Below are 18,560 nucleotides of genomic sequence, written 5' to 3'. Positions count from 1 at the left end.
CCTTCAACTTCCCAGTTTCAGAATTTCCGTTCCGACTTTCAGAGCTTCTCTTTTGCCTTTCAATACTCTCCTGATCCTTGATTGCTTCTTTTTCAGACTCTTTTCCGCTTCTTTTTCTAGCAGATCTTCATCAATATCAGAGTCTACTACTACAATTTTTAAATCTTTTCCATTCAATGCCTCATTCCCAGTTGAATTCCCCAGATGTCGACTTTCTTGTCGATCTTCAGGATCAGGATTTTTCCCAGGTTCTTCCTCAGAGTCTGAATCTGTTGTAGTGTCACCTTCGTCAGGATTTTCAGGTGGTGGTACACAAATTAACAGTCTCCTGGTAACAGATCATGTGCTTGCTCTTTGTCTCTTGTTATTACTTCAGTTCCCACCTGATGGAACGCAGAAGTCACGACGTCAGAAAGGTTCCTACAATAGTCCAAAATGACGCTATCATTTATTGTCATTAATTTTCCCACAGGTATAAATGCTTGTCTCATGTCTCTGCCCATGACAATATCATGTGGACTTAAACCTGTCTTTTTATCAGGAGTACTTCTTAGAGACATCAAAACAAGTGGAAGTGCATCTGTCCACTTCATTCCTGTAGCTAGACACATTTTTCCTATCCTATTCTTAATTGTACCATTAACTTGCTCAACAACACCTGATGCTTCTGGTCTGTATGCGCAGTGTAATTTTTGTTCTATGTTCAATGCTTCACAAATCAATTGTAACAGTCTGTTTTCAAAATGTGTTCCACGATCACTTTCCACAGTCACCGGAAAACCGTACCTTGGTATGATCTCCCTTAAAAGCAATTTTGCAACAGTAACTGAATCATTGTGATGTGTTGGAAACGCTTCAACCCTCATTGAAAACAAACAGATTATCACAAGGACATAACGTAGTTTGTTGTGGGGTGGCATATCAATGAAATCCATTTGCAACCTAGTGAAAGGACCACCCTCCCGTCCTATGGTTCCCATGCTTACAACTGTTTTTCTATTAGGGTTCAATTGCTGACAGATTAAGCATCTCTGGCAAAAAGATTCTGCAATTGTCCTGAACTTTGTGTTAAACCAAGTCTGTCTAAATAGCCTAATGATGGAATCTCTTCCAATGTGTCCCTGACCATGATACATTCTGGCCATGTCAGCAATCATGCTATTTGGTAAAACTGGTCTGTCATCTTTGTAGACCCAAATTCCATCTTCATCTCGCTGTCTGCAATCTGCTTTTAACCATGAATTTTTCTCCTCATCATCTGCCTCATCTTGCAACTCTTTTACTCCTTGCCATGTCTCAACTACAGATGTTAGCATAAGTGAATTCAGAACATGTTCATCATTTTTCTCCCGATTGATTGAATAATTGTTTTTCGCACAATATTTAGCGATTTCATCTGCATAAGCATTCCCTTTTGTAATATAATCCTCTCCCTTTTTATGAGCTGCACATTTCACGACAGCAATTCTTTCTGGTAATTGAATGCCATTGATCAATCGCTTGATCAATTTTGCATTTCTTATTGGTGTTCCCGCAGAAGTTAGATAACCTCTCTGAGACCAGAGCTGACCATAATCATGGACAACTCCGTATCCATACTGACTGTCAGCCAATATAGTGATTTTCAACTCCTTTGCTCTTTCACAAACACGAGTCAAAGCAATCAATTCTGCTACTTGAGCTGATCGAATTCCTTCGAGACATGATGCTTCAACCACACTTGCAACTGTGCAGACAGAATATGCTACTCTCAGAAAACCCTCGTCTGTTCTCAAGCAAGAGCCATCAACAAAATAAACAAAATCTGATTCTGGCAAAGGAACATCTTTAATGTCCTGCCTTGGCTTACTACAATATTCTAAAACATCCAAGCACTCATGATCGATATCATTTTCATTTCTGATTTCTGTCACAGTACCATCAGGCAACAATTGGAAGGATTTAAATTTACACACCTTGCTATCGAAACATTATCTGATCCCAGAATAGTTTTTTCGTATTTTGTTAACCTGTTACTTGTCAAATGCTGTGTTTTGCTTCTAGTAAGAAGAATTTCAACTGAATGGGGTACATAGATTTTTACAGGAAATCCCATTATAATTCCCTCACTTTGCTCAAGGCTCACACTTGTTGCAGCTACTGCTTTCAAGCAGCCTGGTAATGCTTTCGCAACAGGGTCAAGTACTGCTGAGAAATATGCTATTGGCTTTCTCAGTTTTCCATGTCTGTGAATAAGGACTGATTATGCTCATCCTTCTCTTTCACTGCAATACAGTTCAAAATCATTTTCATAATCTGGCATGCCTAAAGCAGGAGCTTCACACAAGCTTCTCTTTAGCTTCTCAAAAGCTTCCATCTCGATTTCTGTCAGAACAATTGGATCTTTTATATCAGCTTTTGTTAGTCTCTGCAGTGGTTTTGCAATTACTGAAAATCCACTAATCCATTGGCGACAATAACCAACCTTTCCTAGAAACATTCCCTGAATCATTTTTATTCTCTCAATTGTCACCTGTCAAAATCCTTTTGCAATTCTGTGACCAAGATATTTTACTTCTTGTTTGTAAAACTGTAATTTTGCAGGGGATACTTTATGTCCCTCATCTGCCAGATGATTCAAAAGAGTAATCGTATCTGTAACACAATTATCTTGTGTTTTTGCTGCAACTAGCAAATCATCTATGTATTGCACCAATGTTGACTTACCAGGTAAATCTAGGTTTTCCAAGGATTTCTTTAGCAACTGATTAAAGATAGATGGACTTTCTGTATACCCTTGAGGGATACGACACCATGCTAGGATGCGATCCTGGAACCTGAACGCAAAAATTTGCTGGCTATCTGGATGCAATGGAACAGTAAAGAACGCATTGCATAGATCAATGACTGTGTACCATTCTGCATCATGCGGAATCTGGTAAAGAATCACTGCTGGGTTTGGAACAACTGGGCAACATGGAAAAACTATCTGATTAACCTTTCTCTTTCAATTACAGGAATGACACCTTCAATTGTTTCTGCTTTCATTTTATACTGAGGAATATTTGGAAAATCTATTCCTTGTTTGGGGGCTGAGCTTGCCGGCGTCGATGGCGGACGCCTAACTCAAGAGCTCCACGCCATCGCCTGTGTTATCCTGACATAATCCTTACATACACGGACTCTGGGGCTGGATATCTCGCCCCCACTGACCTAGACACCTCCGGTATCAGGCGGTACCGTCACCGATTGCCCTCCGCTCCTGTGCCTCCCGGAACGGGTGACGTAAGGCTGTGACCGCTGGGCCCCGAAGCCGCGGTCCTAGCATACGGGCTGGCCGCTCTGCGTCGCCCGACGTGCGGCGTTGCGGACTGCTGCCGGTGCACCACCCGACCTCGGGGAACGTCCCTCGGCGACTGCTGCTGCACGGACGGGGCGGTGTGGGACTGTGTCCCCCCAGCACACCATCCCTTTGGGACACAGCGTGGAGGTGAGCCTTGGGGGTGATTGGAGTCTCCCTGCCTGCTCCATCGTGGGGTCCCCCCCTCAGTCCTGCCCCTCCTCCTCCTCCCTGGAGGTGTCGAGAAAGAGGACCTCGGACTTTGCTGTCACTGGGCTGCGGTGCCCCTTTGAGGCTCCCCAGGAGGGTCTCCGTTTTGGAACCGTGGTGGAATCGGTGACACACTCGCCGGGGGGCATGCCCAAGCACCTCTGATTGCCTGTGAAGCAGACGCTTTACTTTGACTTGTTTAGGTGGACTCAGACCACGAGGGCCGGACATTTTGGCGTGCTGCACTGAGGAGACCTGTGGCGCAGGGGCGGTTTGTGCGCATAGCGGACTGGTGTTGCTAGGCTGGACGGCGACCCTGCCAGAATCTGCTGCCTCCTACTTGGGGACTCTGCTAGAGAGTGGCGGCCTCTCCTGCCTTTGATCTGAGCATAGAGATGGGCAAAGGCGATAAATCACAGAGCAAGCTTCCATTTGAAAGTCGCCGTACCAAGACTGCTGATTCCTCGGACCCCGACGGTGCAGCCATGTTCAAAACTACTGACAGCACGATCTATTCTGATATAAAAGGCCTTCTGGTCGCAATGGAAAAGGGCCTACAAGACAGTATTACGTCCATTGGCGCCAAAATCGATGCGCTCACATACCGGATGGACCGCATGGCGGAACGCGTAGACAAACACGCGGAGCGCCTGGACATGGCAGAGAGACGCTTAACTGAAGTAGAGGAGGCGCAGACGGACCTGGACAAGGGTCGACAGCAGATGGGCAAGCTGCTTCAGGTGATATGAGACAAGTCGGAAGATTTGGAGGCCTGTTCTCGAAGATCTAACCTTCGGATCACTGGAATTGCGGAGACGACACCTACTGGAAAAATGGAACTATTTGTCGAAAAGCTTCTCCGCTTGCTGCTTGGCGACGACTACTTTTCACCAATGTTTATCGTGGAGAGAGCGCACCGCACGCTGGGACCGCAGTCCGGTCCGGGACTCCCCCCCCCGGCCCACCATTGCGAAACTCCTGAACTACAGGGATCGTGACACGGCCCTGCGGATTGCCAGGGAGAAGGGAACTTTACAGTACGAGGGCTCTGCGATCTCCATCTACCCAGATTTCACTGCTAAGGTTCAAGAAGAGCGTAAGCGGTTCGCCCCGTACAAGAAGCAGCTGAAAGACCTGGGGCTTGATTACGCCATGCTTTACCCAGCGAAGCTGAGAATTAATCGACAGGGCCACTCTCACTTTTTCACAGATCCTAGAGACCTGCAAAAAACCCTCAAGGTCTGGTCTAAGGAACGTCGAAGAGACCTTTGCTCCCAGGCCGACAGCGGGAACAACGACAGCCGCCTGGATGAGCAGGAATAGGAAAGTGGATTGATTCACCGATCGAGTTCGCCACGGAACTCCCTTTGGAATACTTCGCGGCCACTTTTACGGACCACACGACCCTGCTGAGACATTACTCGCTGCTGTGGCCCGGGAGCGGCTGCTGTGCCAACGAAACGCTAAAATGACTTCCGCCTGAGTGACACTCTGGTGAGACCTTTCCGAATTGTACGAGTGTGCATTACTGCTGTGTGTCTGCTCTGAACTCTATATAATGCCTGTGCACACCTACCGGGGGTTGGGGATAGTTTTAGCATTTATGCCTACTGGACTCTGCACATAAGAGAGGCACACTATTCACGGTGTTTGATGTGATTTAACATTAATGTTGTCCGTCATGATTGCGCTGCAGGCGATGGCGCTAAGGGCGGTCTTGTAGTCGTGAACTATTTCAGTCACTGACTTCTCCTCTGGCAACCTTGGCCCCAGCGCTTTGTGCATATATTGCTCCCTGTTGGAGCTCTTTGCTGTTCTAGGGGTATTTTTCTAGCGACGGGTTTGACATGTTAGGCCACGTTGGGGTTGGTCAACTGTGGGAGGGGGGTGGAAGGGTTCTGGGTTGGGTCTTTTTTGTGGCTCAAGGTATACGGTGCTTGATTTCTACTTACACAAGCCTTATGAGGTACATGCAGAGGGTGCACATCTTGCCGGAACTTGGGGCCTGCCATGATGGCTGTAGAGGCGAATAGCGCAACTCCTAAAACAATACCCATGCTTAAGGTGCTAACCTGGAATGTAAGGGGTCTCAACGACCACAGAAAAGTCAGAAAGGTGCTGAGTTACTTGCAGCGTCATAGTGTAGATGTGGCCCTGCTCCAGGAAACACACCTCCCCAACAACCGCGGAATGCTAAAATGTAGAGGTCTGGAGGGGAACGTGGCGGCTGCGGGTTTCACCACTCACGCTAGAGGTGTGCTGACTTGGGTAAACCCAAAATCCACCTTGACACAACACGCCCTAGATTCGGACCCAGGGGGTAGATTTGTCATATCCAGGTGCACCGGTCACGGACTGTCCTTAGTGATCATAAACACTTACGGCCCAACTTCGATTCCCCGGAGTTTTATCGGACCATAGAGGCCAAGGCTCGCCAACACGACCCCACTCTACCACTCTGGGGGGGAGATATGAATCTCACACTTGACCCGACACTGGATAGGTCATCGGGTCCGCCCCGCAGACCGTCAGCGGCAGCGACTGAACTGCAGAGAGTCATGACTTGTCTGGGCCTTGAGGATGTGTGGAGGTCCCGATACCCACAACAGGGGGGCTACACTCACTACTCTGCTTATCACCATATTCACACCAGAATAGACTACCTGCTACTTCCCTCTTACAGAATGGGCTTGGTTAGGGAATGTAGGGTGCTACCCAGAACGCTTTCTGATCACTCTCCTGTACTCTTGGAGCTACTGGCGCCTAGTAGGGCCATCCCCCCTTTCACATGGCGGTTCCCGCCATATTCGCTGCTAGACCTGGTGTTCAGGGGAGAGCTGGCGGAAGCCATAGAAACCTTCTTCGAGACTAACATAGGCTCTGTCAACAGCTTTCAGACCGTCTGGGAAACGTTTAAAGTGTTTATATGGGGTGTGGCCATGTCGAAACACTCAGGTATACTGAAATCCATCAGGACGAGACTAGCCACACTGGAAACAGAGCTGGGTAACTTGGAGAGAAGACAAAGAGAACCAGCTGATGGGGCTGGGATGGCTGACATCAACAGACTACTGGCTGAATATCACGAGGAAACGGACAGGGAAGTTAAACATATGGGGACATGGATATACGGGAAGCGAGACCGGCCTGGTGCATTACTAGCCAGAATTATTGGGGGTCCGAGAAAACGGCACCCAGTAGTGGAAATAAAATCGCCCAATGGGGATCTACTCTCTGATCCGGCTGAAGTGGCGGGTGTCTTTAAAGACTACTACTCTGGTTTGTATACGACCAGGGGTGGGAACCTTGAGGACGACATAGAGGACTACCTTGGTCATATCGATATACCCTCTCTCTCGAACTCCGATAGAGAATTTCTCATGCAGCCGATTGACAAGGACGAAATCTCAGATGCTCTGGATGCGATGAAATCGGGAAGCGCCCCTGGTGCTGACGGACTTACTACTGCTTTCTACAAGGCCTTTAAAGATCAGCTCATCCCTCACTTGTCAGCCCTCTTTGATGACATTTGTGTTGAGGGCAGTATGCCAGACTCCATGAGAGAAGCACTACTGATTGCAATCTTTAAACCGGGCAAGCCCAGGGAGTGCTGTGGCTCATACCGCCCCCTCTCTTTGTTAAATGTGGACACGAAACTGTTTGCCAAAGTTTTGGCTACTCGTCTTGCCTTACTAGTTCCCTCTCTAGTGGCCCCTGAACAGGCCGGGTTTATCCCAAGCCGGAACTTGACATACAACATCCGAACTGTTCTGGGGGTGTTCCAGCATGTTAGGCAGGATAGAAAAGCGCTGGCGGTCTTCCTTGATATGGAGAAGGCTTTCGACTCCGTTGAATGGCCCTTCCTCAGTAAGGTTGTGACTAAGATGGGCCTGGGCCAACCTTTTCTACAAATGATAGGTGCACTGTACACCCGTCCTCGGGCTAGGCTTCGACTGAATGACGTAGTGACTGACTCGTTGACCATTACAAGGGGTACTAGACAGGGATGTCCCCTTTCTCCATTGTTATATGCTCTTGAAGCGGAACCTTTAGCCTGTGCCCTACGGGAATATCATGGAGCCAGGGGCATAAACTTCCCCACCTATCAGATAGTTGTATCCATGTATGCGGACGATACCTTGCTCTATGTACGAGATCCTGACAATAACCTGTCGCCTGTCCACAAGGAGGTTGTCCGTTACGGCGCCCTATCTGGCTTACAAGTAAACTGGTCTAAATCACAAGCATTCCCATTGACTCCTAGTACACAACTGACAACTATGGAATACCCGCTCCAATGGAAAACCGACACGATCAGATATTTGGGGGTACATCTACACATAGACCCAGAAGCCATGTTCAGGGCGAATTACGGCACGGCATTTAGCAAACTGGAAGATGATGTTGAGGCCTGGTGCAGGCTCCCTCTTTCCCTCTTGGGGCGGATTGCCATCATGAAGATGGTGGTACTCCCGAGATTCCTCTTTCTGTTCTCCACTATCCCAATGGTCCTCCCGAGAGTGTTCTTCCAGAGGCTGCAACAATTGTTGACAAAACTCGCCTGGGCGGGAGGTCAGCCCCGAGCTAAATGGCTGCTTCTCACTTTGCCCTACTCTATGGGGGGTCTAGGCGCGCCTGACCTTGAGGTATACTACAGGGTGGCACAAGCCGCGCATTTGCACACTTGGGTCCACGGGAGTAGGGATATACTACATGTCATGCTGGAAACCTTATTTACCAAGCCCCTGACACTCCCACACACTGTTTTTGAGCCTACAGATCGCAGGACTGGCATACTTGATTCAGTGACCTCCACTAACCATGCATGATCCAGGCTCTTGCACATTCAGGGAGGCGCGCTGCTGTATTCCCCCATAATGCCTATTGACTGGGTGCAGTGGTTGCCCCCTCTCCGTGAAAAAGGAGTAGTTGCTGCCATGCTTCAGCTTAACATTACGTCAGCGGGAGATCTCTTTCTTGAGGGCTCTACTAAGACATGGGCCCAGGTGACCGCCGCTATGGTGACTCCTTCTTTGCTGCTTAAATTTCAGTTCTACAGGGTCAGACATGCGCTCTCAGAGCTTCTGGGGGGAGACATGGCGGAGCCTCCTGAGGTTCCGGAACTTACGTATGTACTCCAAACAGCTTCTCCCCAGCACCTACAATCTCACCTGTATTCACTTTCACAAACACATAGAGAGCACACGTATACCAAATCGAGGCTGGCATGGCAATCTGATTTAACCTTAACAATCGATGACACTATGTGCAAATACTGTTGCACTGCCGCTAAGTCGCTCTCGTTGAACGGCCGACATCGACTTATACATTTTAAGTTTATAAATCAAATCTACTATACGCCTGTTAGGCTTCATAGATACGGCCTGAGAGCTATAGCGGAATGTGACAGATGCCATGCCCCTGAAGCGGGGTTCTACCATCTTGCTTGGCAGTGCCCTGGTGTGTATGACTTCTGGAATAAGATCTTTATTGAAATAAGCGCAGCAGTGGAGTCGGACAAGTCTCCTAACCCAGCGATGGCTCTGTTGGGATATACGAAGCCGCTGCCCGTGTCTATCCGCAGGCTGGTGGGTATGGGTCTGCTGCTGGCACGTAAGGTAGTGGCCTGCTCCTGGATGAGGGGTCCAGCCCCCTCCTCTACACGGTGGGCACGAGAGATGGTATACTGCTGTACACAATCTGAACTTTACTATGAACTCCTCCCTCCCATGAGCAGGCCCAAGAACTTCTGGGGTTCTTTACCAAACATACCTCACACATAGAGGAGAGGGAAATACGGACGCTGAAGTGTAGACGAGCTGGATCTAGCAGTTTTGCTACGCATCGCCCCTGAAATGTTGTGGCCTCTTTTAATCTGTCCTATAGACACTGGGTGGGTTAGTGATGCCTCGGAATGCCATTTGCTACTTTCGCTGTTCTTGTTGTGATGTATGATCTGAGCGCCGCCTGCCCTGCTTATTGGGTTGTTGGCTAAATGGCTGTGTACCCTTTGCCCTGAAGTAAGAACAGTGATACTGGTTAGGCAGATATGACGATACCTTGAGGGGCGGGAGGGGGGTTTTGTTTTTGTATGGAAACCTTTCTGAAACTTGAAAAATAAACTAAATAAAAAAAAATCCATTCCTTGTTTCACTGTAATTTTGACTGGATCAACATTTTTCATTAAGCCCATTTCATTTCCTGTCAAATCCCAAATTTCAGCTTTCACTGTCTTTTTTAATTCTTCAGGAAGATTATCTTTATCAAATGCAGGAAATAGTTTACTTTCCTCTGCTTCAACCATTAACATTGTTAATCTGTAAAGCCCATCTTCTTCAAGTGTTTGAAGTTCTATACCTTCCGGTGAACAATATATTTTGCAGTTCATCTTACAAAGGATATCTCTTCCTAGCAAGTTTACAGGACTGCTGTTACAAACTACAAATCTATGTTTGTCTTTAAATTTGCCAATTTCGACCTTAACAGGCTCTGTCAAATCTGTTTTAATTTATTGATTAGCTACACCAACTACTTGAATACAATCACCAGAGAGAGGCAGGTTTTCTATTTCCACTGATCTAACAGTAGAACGGGTAGCACCAGTGTCCACAAGAAAAGTGATTTCTACATCGTTCACTTTACTATTTATAAATGGACTGGACTGGTCAACCTCAAGAGTGGCTCCAAGCACACACTCTTCCCCCTCTCTCAGGCACAGTCATAAATAATCCTCAGAATCACTTCCTTCAATTTCTGTCATCAAAAATTGTCGAAAAACATTTGGCACATTCACTCTTTGTGGTCTGATTACCTGATCACCTCCGCAGAATCCCGTTTCTGAATTTTATCTCTGTACATTCATACAGTTTGGTAGCGGTGGTTGTGGTATCTGACTCTGCTGATTCACTAACTGTTGCTGTAGCTGTTGCTGTAGATTTAGCTCATTTAACTGTCGCTGTAGCTGTTGCTGCAGATTTACATCATTCTGCATCTGTGGATTCAATGATGCATTTTTAAAATTTCTGGGCGGATTTTTACACTCGCGCTTCCAGTGTCCAATCTCGCCGCAATTAAAACAAGGGAGTTTTTGTTTCAACTCCTCTATTTTAACATTAAATTATGGCTTATTACCTTTAAATTTTCCTTGATTCTGATTCTGATTAACATTAACATTTTTACTTTCTAAATTTGCAATTTGCTGTTCAGCTACCTTCACCTGTGACCACATTGCCTTTTCTTTTAACTTCTTTTGCTTTACATCTATCTCATCACTGCAGTATTTAGCCTTTCTCAAAATGTCATCAACTGAGAGTGATTGCCAGCCGACAATCCCATTTCTAATCATCTCTCCAATTTCAGGTCTTAAGCCATAAACAAATCTATATATGAAGTGGCTCATGTTCTTTTCACTTAATTTTTCATAGCCACTGTATTGTTTAAATACTAACAGTAACCTTTCATAGAATGAATGTACTGATTCTTTTGGCTCCTGATTTGTTCTGTCAATTTTAACCCAATCCACTTCTTTTGGGGGAATCTTATTTTTCAACCAATAAATGACTTTATCATACAGGCCCATAACTTCTGATGATGGAGCACCTGTTACTTCATCTCAAGCAGGTTCTACCTTTGTCCAACTTACAGAAACTTTACATTCTGTCCAAAGATCTGACGGGACAACTATGTAAAAAAATCCATCAAGATCAATTCACAGAACTTTTGAAACTGTAATGAATCTATCTACCTGTCGATACCATTCCACTGGCTTTTCTCTCAGCCGAGGAAAATCATTTGTGAACAATAAGATGTCTTGTCTTTAACCAAGGAACATGCACATATCCACCTCCTGCTATTTCCCTCATTGGATACTGGTTTGCTATCATGCCCCTTTCTCTCCTTTCTTCCTCTCTTTTCTTGGTCCATTTTACTCTCCATTTGCTTAAATCTCCCAATTTTTTTATATACACAATCAAATCTTTTATATGCAATATTCTTCCCATTGTGTTAAAGTTCTCAATGTCTTTTTCAGTGAATTCTAATCTGTAGCGTTTACCCAAATTCTTCTGTTTGGTCAAATCAATTTCTAATTCATTAGCTAACTCTTCCAACTGTTCATATTTATTTTTCATTTTCCATTGTACACTTTTACAAATAAATAATAATTCATCGTCTTGATAATGCTTTAAATTGTCAGGTCCAATTGTGCCAATTATTAATTCTTCCAAATCTGCTTTTAATCTAGCAACATCAAGTTTTGGGGAAGTTACATTTGAAATTTCAACACTTTTTTCTGGGGTTTCAGTATCAGATTCTGCACCAGCTGGAGTTTTACATGTTGGACTTTGATTAAAAGTTAAATCTGGCATCCTCATTGATCTATCTCGGTGAATTTCTGACAAATCTGAATACAATTTTTCAGCTACTTTCTGAATTTCTGCATTCAATGGAATAGTTAAAGCTGAATGTCCCATTTCCTTTTGATCAAAAACTGGGTTAACTGGACCAATCGTTATTGGAACTGTTACTGCTTCCATACTTTTAGTTAATTGCTTTACTAATTCTTCTTTAGATCGGAAGTAATCTGAAGTATCTGGTATTTCCTTACTTTTTTCTAATCTTGGGGTTTCAGGGAAATTTCTACTTTCAGCATATGTACTAGAATTAGTTCTCGTATCTACTCTTTTAGGAGTTTCCGTATTATTCGGGTAAAATCTAGATGATTCCTCATTGAGTGGTGGTGCACTTGGAGTGGTTTCTGTAGAAACCATCGGGGTAGACCATGCACAAGCTGGTTTAAAAGGAGTCTGCTTTCTGTTTGTAAGATAAATCTCTTCTAAGACTGAATCTTCTATTTCACTTTCTTCAATATTATTTTTCTTTTGAGTATTCTTTTGACCTGGTATCTCAGTAACCATCCCTCTTACTGGGTATAAACCATCACACATGTCTGCTTGTCTCCATCGACGCATTCTATCTTCATGAGTTTCTCTATTAATGTTTAACTTTGGACCTCTTATTATTCCACTGTTTTCTCGTGCAAGTTCAAACATCTCATCCTCCCATTCAAACTAAAGCTTCAAATTGAGTAGGTCTAGGCTTTGGCACAAGAGCCATCATTTTTTCTCTCAAGTTTTTCAAAACTCTCATATTAAATGATCCATCTTCCGGCCATGCTAATACACCATCATTTTTAGTATAATCGATCCAATTATCAAACCAAAGACAAGTATGATAACCATATTCACCTTCCATATATGCTGCAGGTGTTTTATACTTATGAAGTAATTTTCCACCTTGCGTTTCGATTTTCTTATCAGGTGAAAATATATTTTTCAATTTCTGAAGCCATGTAAGCTTCTTTTCCTTTTTTTTATAATAATAACTCATGTTTCTAATCAAATCTGCTTAATTCTAAATGATCGTAAATGTTTCCTGGTTGTCCCGCAAAATCAGCCAATCTGTGCGCGAAACTCACCAACAAGCCAATCAGGTTAAGCTACGTCACCACCTTGCTCAACCAATAGAATTGTCGCTTTCAGGATGAACCAATCAGCTAACAGCTCGTCTGAGTCACGTGAGCCAATCAGCGTGCTAGCTGTGACGTATGTTAGCCAATCACAGCGCGGACCCTGTGATGTAAACTGCCGCTGCAGCTTCTCGTCTCTCGTCTCTCACTCCTAGAACTCACCCCTCCTTTACAAAATATTTTCACAGCGCCATTTTAAGAAATCCTTTTCAATAAATTTTGATTAATAACAACAGAAAAACAAACCATTTGTCTGTTTCACTAAATAAAGTGATAGCTTTTACAGTCATTCAGGTATTCTTTTGCGTGGAATAGACGACGCTATTCTCACAGAATATTCAGTCGTTGATAAAGTATCACTACTCTACCCTTCAAACAGGCAATAACAAACTCGTTTCTCTCTGAATGCACATAAAGTAACAATTCAAAGTTTGACTTGAACGTAATTACAAAATCATCTACGCACTTTCAAACGGAAAGTATCCCTAACCATACATACATGAAATCCTGGTAGGACTTTAACCAACCATAGAAATCCACTTTTGTCAGTAAAAAAAACGACGTTACCTTACCCTTCACACAAGCTCAGATAAATTCTATTACTCTTTTCGCTGTGAGTTTTAAAACAGGCTCAAAGTCCCTATACTCCAAAGTTACAATTTCATAGACAATCCTCACTACGCATTTTACCTAACACACCTAGAGTCCCTATACTTGTGCTGTACGTCCACAACACTAGTGATATATGACAATACCACTATTTTGAAACAGAACAAATGCACTGTTTAACTTCACTTTGTCACACTACTTTTATACTGTTGTACCGGTACCAAACCAGGAATTTTCATACTGCTGGAAAAAACCTTTCGACTACATGTAACAAATAAACAACCTCAACATATGTTAAACATTGATTCTATGTAATTACCATGTAACATGCTAGTTACCATAGTAACCAAACTCTGCTACTAGAGAATTGATCCAGCGTCCCTATAGAAATTCTGTCTCAATTACACTACCCTACATCAGATACTCACCATTAATCATAAATTACTCACAAGGCCCATTCACTAACAAGACAGATTTAGGGCAACTGAATCATGTGACCTAATTAATCAAAACCTTTTCACAAACTATTTACACATTTACTTAAAATGACCATGGTTTTGCGCATAAAACATTTTAATTAAGTCACTAAGGTAAATGGATCAACTAATGGTAACAAGACCATAAATAACAAGGCCAGATTGTTGTTTTAGAATCTTATTTTATTAACTTTAATCAAGTAAGACCATTGTCTTTAATACTTTGTTAGCAATTTTTAGCAGTTTTATTGAGGAATAGCATATTAGACTGAAAATTCAAAATAAAAATTAATTAGCATGTTTTAAGTAAATAAACAGTTCTCATCACCTAAGTTCCCTGTCTAAAACTCACTTCATCTAAAGGAAATAGTCTTTAACCCTATTGATCCTTACGTGCTCCAAAAGAGTCCTTCAGCACGTCACGCCTTACTGGATTCGGGAAGCGAGAAGCGCCCTCCCTCCAAAGGGGTCAGTTTTATACCTTTTCTGACTAGCTAAAGTAACTTTATCACACATTCTTTTTGAAAATCCAAACTTCTCATTGGCTGAGCCATGTCAGTCCACCATTAGGTCATATTCTCCTGACCAAGTCCGGGGCCTCATCATAGCCCTTATTGTTCTTAGTTTCACCATCCTTTTTGCTTCCTCAAAAAGAAACATTCCCCGAGCACGAAACATTTCACTTCCTAATCTTGGCACGCCATGCCGCATCCTGTCCTTGGAAATGTCACCAAGAACTCATACGACTCGACCACATTTGCTTCTGCATTAAACGTTGTTAATTCAGCAAAATGCTCTTTCGTCTGCGCATGAGTGAAGGCTTCACTCTGGTCAAGTTTCATATACTGCAGCACTGGCAGCCATTTTCTTAGGCCCATTCATAAAACTAATGTATAAACAAACACAAGACATCAATTAATGGAAGAATTAGAATTCGTTCTGTTACCCACCCACCTTTGCTAAATATTAACCCATTAATAGATGTTACCTAGCCTAAGCATTTTAGTACTTACACCGTATAAAGACTAAAAGACATAACATAAACACACAAAATAAGCACATGCCATTAATTAAACAGCCGCATTTAATATTGACAAAGACAATTGACAAGGTTAATTTATTATTTTTCACGTACATGCAGTTGCAACATAGAGCACAAATGTTAAACCCTCATGTCATGTATGCTTTTTAATCTAGGTTGATTAATAAAAATTTCACTCCATGCTTATCAGTACAATTATTTAATTATGGAAGTTTAACTTTGCGAGTCAAAATAAAATATATTTCTAAACCTCGCTCCATCAGTGGGTAGGAAGCACAGGCCTTCTGGCCAATCCAAAGCTTGTAGAGAAGATCCTCAACACGTGGACAAAGAGTAGGCCCCTCTCTCAGTAATGTTTTTTAAACCTTTTTTTCTGGTGATCACATAAGGTCAACGACAGCTGCTCTGTCAAGCGAGACTTAAAAATGAATGAATGTCATCTTGGGGTTGACTAAATAATTCTAGAAGAAAAATGGTGCTGCATCATAATAGGGTTTCTCTGTTGGATGAAGACACAACTCAAGCAGGCATCATCAAACAAAATAACATTCTGAAATGCCTATTCTCAGTGATTATTAAGAGATGGAGGACTGCATAAAAAGAACAGTTTTATTTTGCTCTATGCCAATGGCTCCTTTAAGACTGACCACACCAGGTGCTAGACACCTTGTGATTTTAATCTAGCACAGCATCCTGGCAACCTGTCCAGATGGTTACTTATTCAAGAAGTCTGCTGACCTGCAACATGATGGAAGAATACATAATAATTTGATGACTGTATATGTTTTCCCATCCACAGCAACATAAACATCCTGAGTCTATTTAATGCACTCCGATGTCATTTTATAGAAATGTGTCAAAGCAGCATTAGACAGTAGCCTACTGTGGCCTTAATGTGGGACTGGTGTGAGCAGAATGTGTCTTTTGTACATATCACCAATAAAATAGGTCTGGCATAAAATATTTAAATGAGATATTCTGGAAAAACAACCTTCTGCTTACCCGACATTGAGCTGGCAAAATACTATAAAATTATTAAATACACCATAGACTCTTTCACTATGCAGCAACAGCCATACTTAGATTTTAATATGAATTCTAACGCAAAAAAAATCCTTTCTATGTCTTAGATTGTTATTTTTGCTTTCTAGACAATTTGACGTAGCACAGAAAGCCCCTAGAAGACTTACCAACGTATGTCAGATTTGCAGCTTCAGGGAAGAACCTCTGGAACACATCCTCTACCTATGTCTGGGGCTGCTTGATCATCGCAGGAAAAACTTAAAGACAATCTTTAAGACCGAAGGGATAACAACAATATCATAGAAGTAATATCTTAGAAAAATATATTAAAATAGGCAAATCTTCTATGTGGCATCTAGGTTATCAGAAACTAAATTGACAGAGAAACCATAGTTGCAAAAGCAGTCTTTACATTGTGGAGCTCTGTCTCTTGTCGCTTGTTTTGTTGTTAGTGGTTTATTTATTGTGTTATACATGGTTTTCGAAACTTACACAATGAAGAATCGTACTCATTCATTCAGGATGACTGGAATTCTGGAATCTCATCGTCAACCATTAATTATAATAATACTGAGACATAACCAAAGTCAGTTGCATATGAGAAGTGTATTTAGATTTCGTTGCGGACAGTAATTAATTCTTCTTACCATTAATCTAGTGTGAATGTTTTCGATGCACCTCTCCTTGTTTTAAAATGCAGTAACAAGCTTTTATATGAAATACATTGTTCTGTGATGTTTGACTTAACGCAGTTTCATAACCCCAAAAAGAGTTTTTATTTTATTTCATACTGCTTCTGTAGGGAATGAAAACCTTGAACAAACCACTTTCATACGTGTTATAGTCGTTATGGGATTAATTTAGGCCCCTGACTCGCATGTTGGATTTTTAACGGTTCCTGTTAAAAGTCTGCAAATTGTTCCCACACTGCTTACTACAGTATGAATAAAAAGTATAGGCTGTTAATTCTACTGCAGTCCTCTAGTCACAGCCACACGCTCGAAATCCGTGTCAGCGTTCACTTCTGCTCGCAGTTTTTCTTTGGGGTGTATATGTAACCCCCATTGCTGTTGAAAAATCATATTCTGTATGCTGCAGTGTAACATTAGCTTCCGCTGCACCGCGGTGGTGGGGGGGGAGTGTTGGGTCCAAGCCTCAGGGCGCCCCCTCCGGCACTGTGCACGGATGGGAGCCCCTGGCCTGAGAGCTCCTGACTGGGTCGGAGGGATAAGCCAGAGATTTCAAGTCACCATTACTGAAACAGCATTTTCGTGGTTTACGTACTAAACCGGGACTGGTCCTCTCTTGAACTACTAACATTGCACAAGGTGTTCTGTAAGACGTAGACTTTTCACTTTCTAATGTCCCATTGTACTTCTTAACATCATTCCAGACACCCTCAAGAGTGAGTGCCACAACGCTGCAAACAGTGCGAGTTTCAAGTAAAGCTGAAAGATGCAAGGAACCTACCCAATGTGACTTTCATGGTGCATCACTGGATGCGTAAATAAATAATGTAAATAAATAATGTAAAAAGAAATCTCAGCTCAAACGTAAAAAAACAAACTGAAATTCTACTCTTGAGCATTGTCAACGCAGCTTCGCTGCCTTTTCATGACCTGAGTAACTGGCCACTCCTCATGTCACTGTGAATAAAGTGAGTAAACACTGCTTTTCTGACAGCATGCGCAACCTGTAAATAAATGTGGTTTATTAATCAGCTAAAGATCAAGGTCTTTCTCAGTGGGGACCTTAACACTGATCCAACTTTCTCTGGAAAAAATATCCTTATCCTTGCTGTAGTCATGTCCTCTCTGGCTCAAATCACTTGTGAATCTGTTTCTAAAATAGGACCACTTGCCTCTTGTTTGGCCTGAAATATCATGGCCACAATACACAAGCATTAAAGTCTCCTAATGGTTCTCTTTTTTAAAGGATCAAGTTTCAGAACCCTCTGCCACATTCGTACATAGCCTTGACTTGGCTACCAGTAAAGCCGTTCAACCCTTACTCTCCAACCACAAGTTTGCCAGTTGTAAATCTGCCATCCACCTTTCTACAGCAACTATGAATCCCAGCCACCTCCAGCGACCTTCCCAGACTGCTAACCTCATCAACCAAAGACTACCAACTGACAGCATGAAACTATCTAGCCATCAAGGACACTGCAGTAATAATAGACAGTCCACTCATAAGCTCCCACCGACCCCTGCCCCCAACATATCTACAACCTGGGAAGAGCCATGATCAGTGCTGCACTCACTTCCACCATTAACACCTCCCTCAAAACAGCCACGTTCCCAGATAGCCAGAAACATGCTAAAGTCACCCACCACCCTCATCAAAAAACCATCA

At 43.2% G+C, this 18,560-nt stretch overlaps 1 long non-coding RNA gene across 3 annotated transcripts in view; it reads left to right on the top strand.

The window, feature by feature from the left end:
* Positions 1-18,560, top strand: part of LOC144773686 (uncharacterized) — a 1,071,276-nt gene that overhangs the window by 514,361 nt on the left and 538,355 nt on the right. Inside the window, exon 7 of one of the 3 annotated variants that reach the window (XR_013600053.1) lies at positions 16,334-16,570. The exons of the other annotated variants lie outside the window; for them this stretch is intronic. This is a non-coding gene — a long non-coding RNA (uncharacterized LOC144773686). Of the gene's footprint in view, positions 1-16,333; positions 16,571-18,560 lie in introns of those variants that run through there. 3 annotated transcript variants of the gene reach the window in all.

This window comes from Lissotriton helveticus, chromosome 1_1 (assembly GCF_964261635.1).
Source record: "Lissotriton helveticus chromosome 1_1, aLisHel1.1, whole genome shotgun sequence".
Lineage (NCBI taxonomy): Eukaryota > Metazoa > Chordata > Amphibia > Caudata > Salamandridae > Lissotriton > Lissotriton helveticus.
This window is presented reverse-complemented; position numbering and strand designations above follow the sequence as displayed.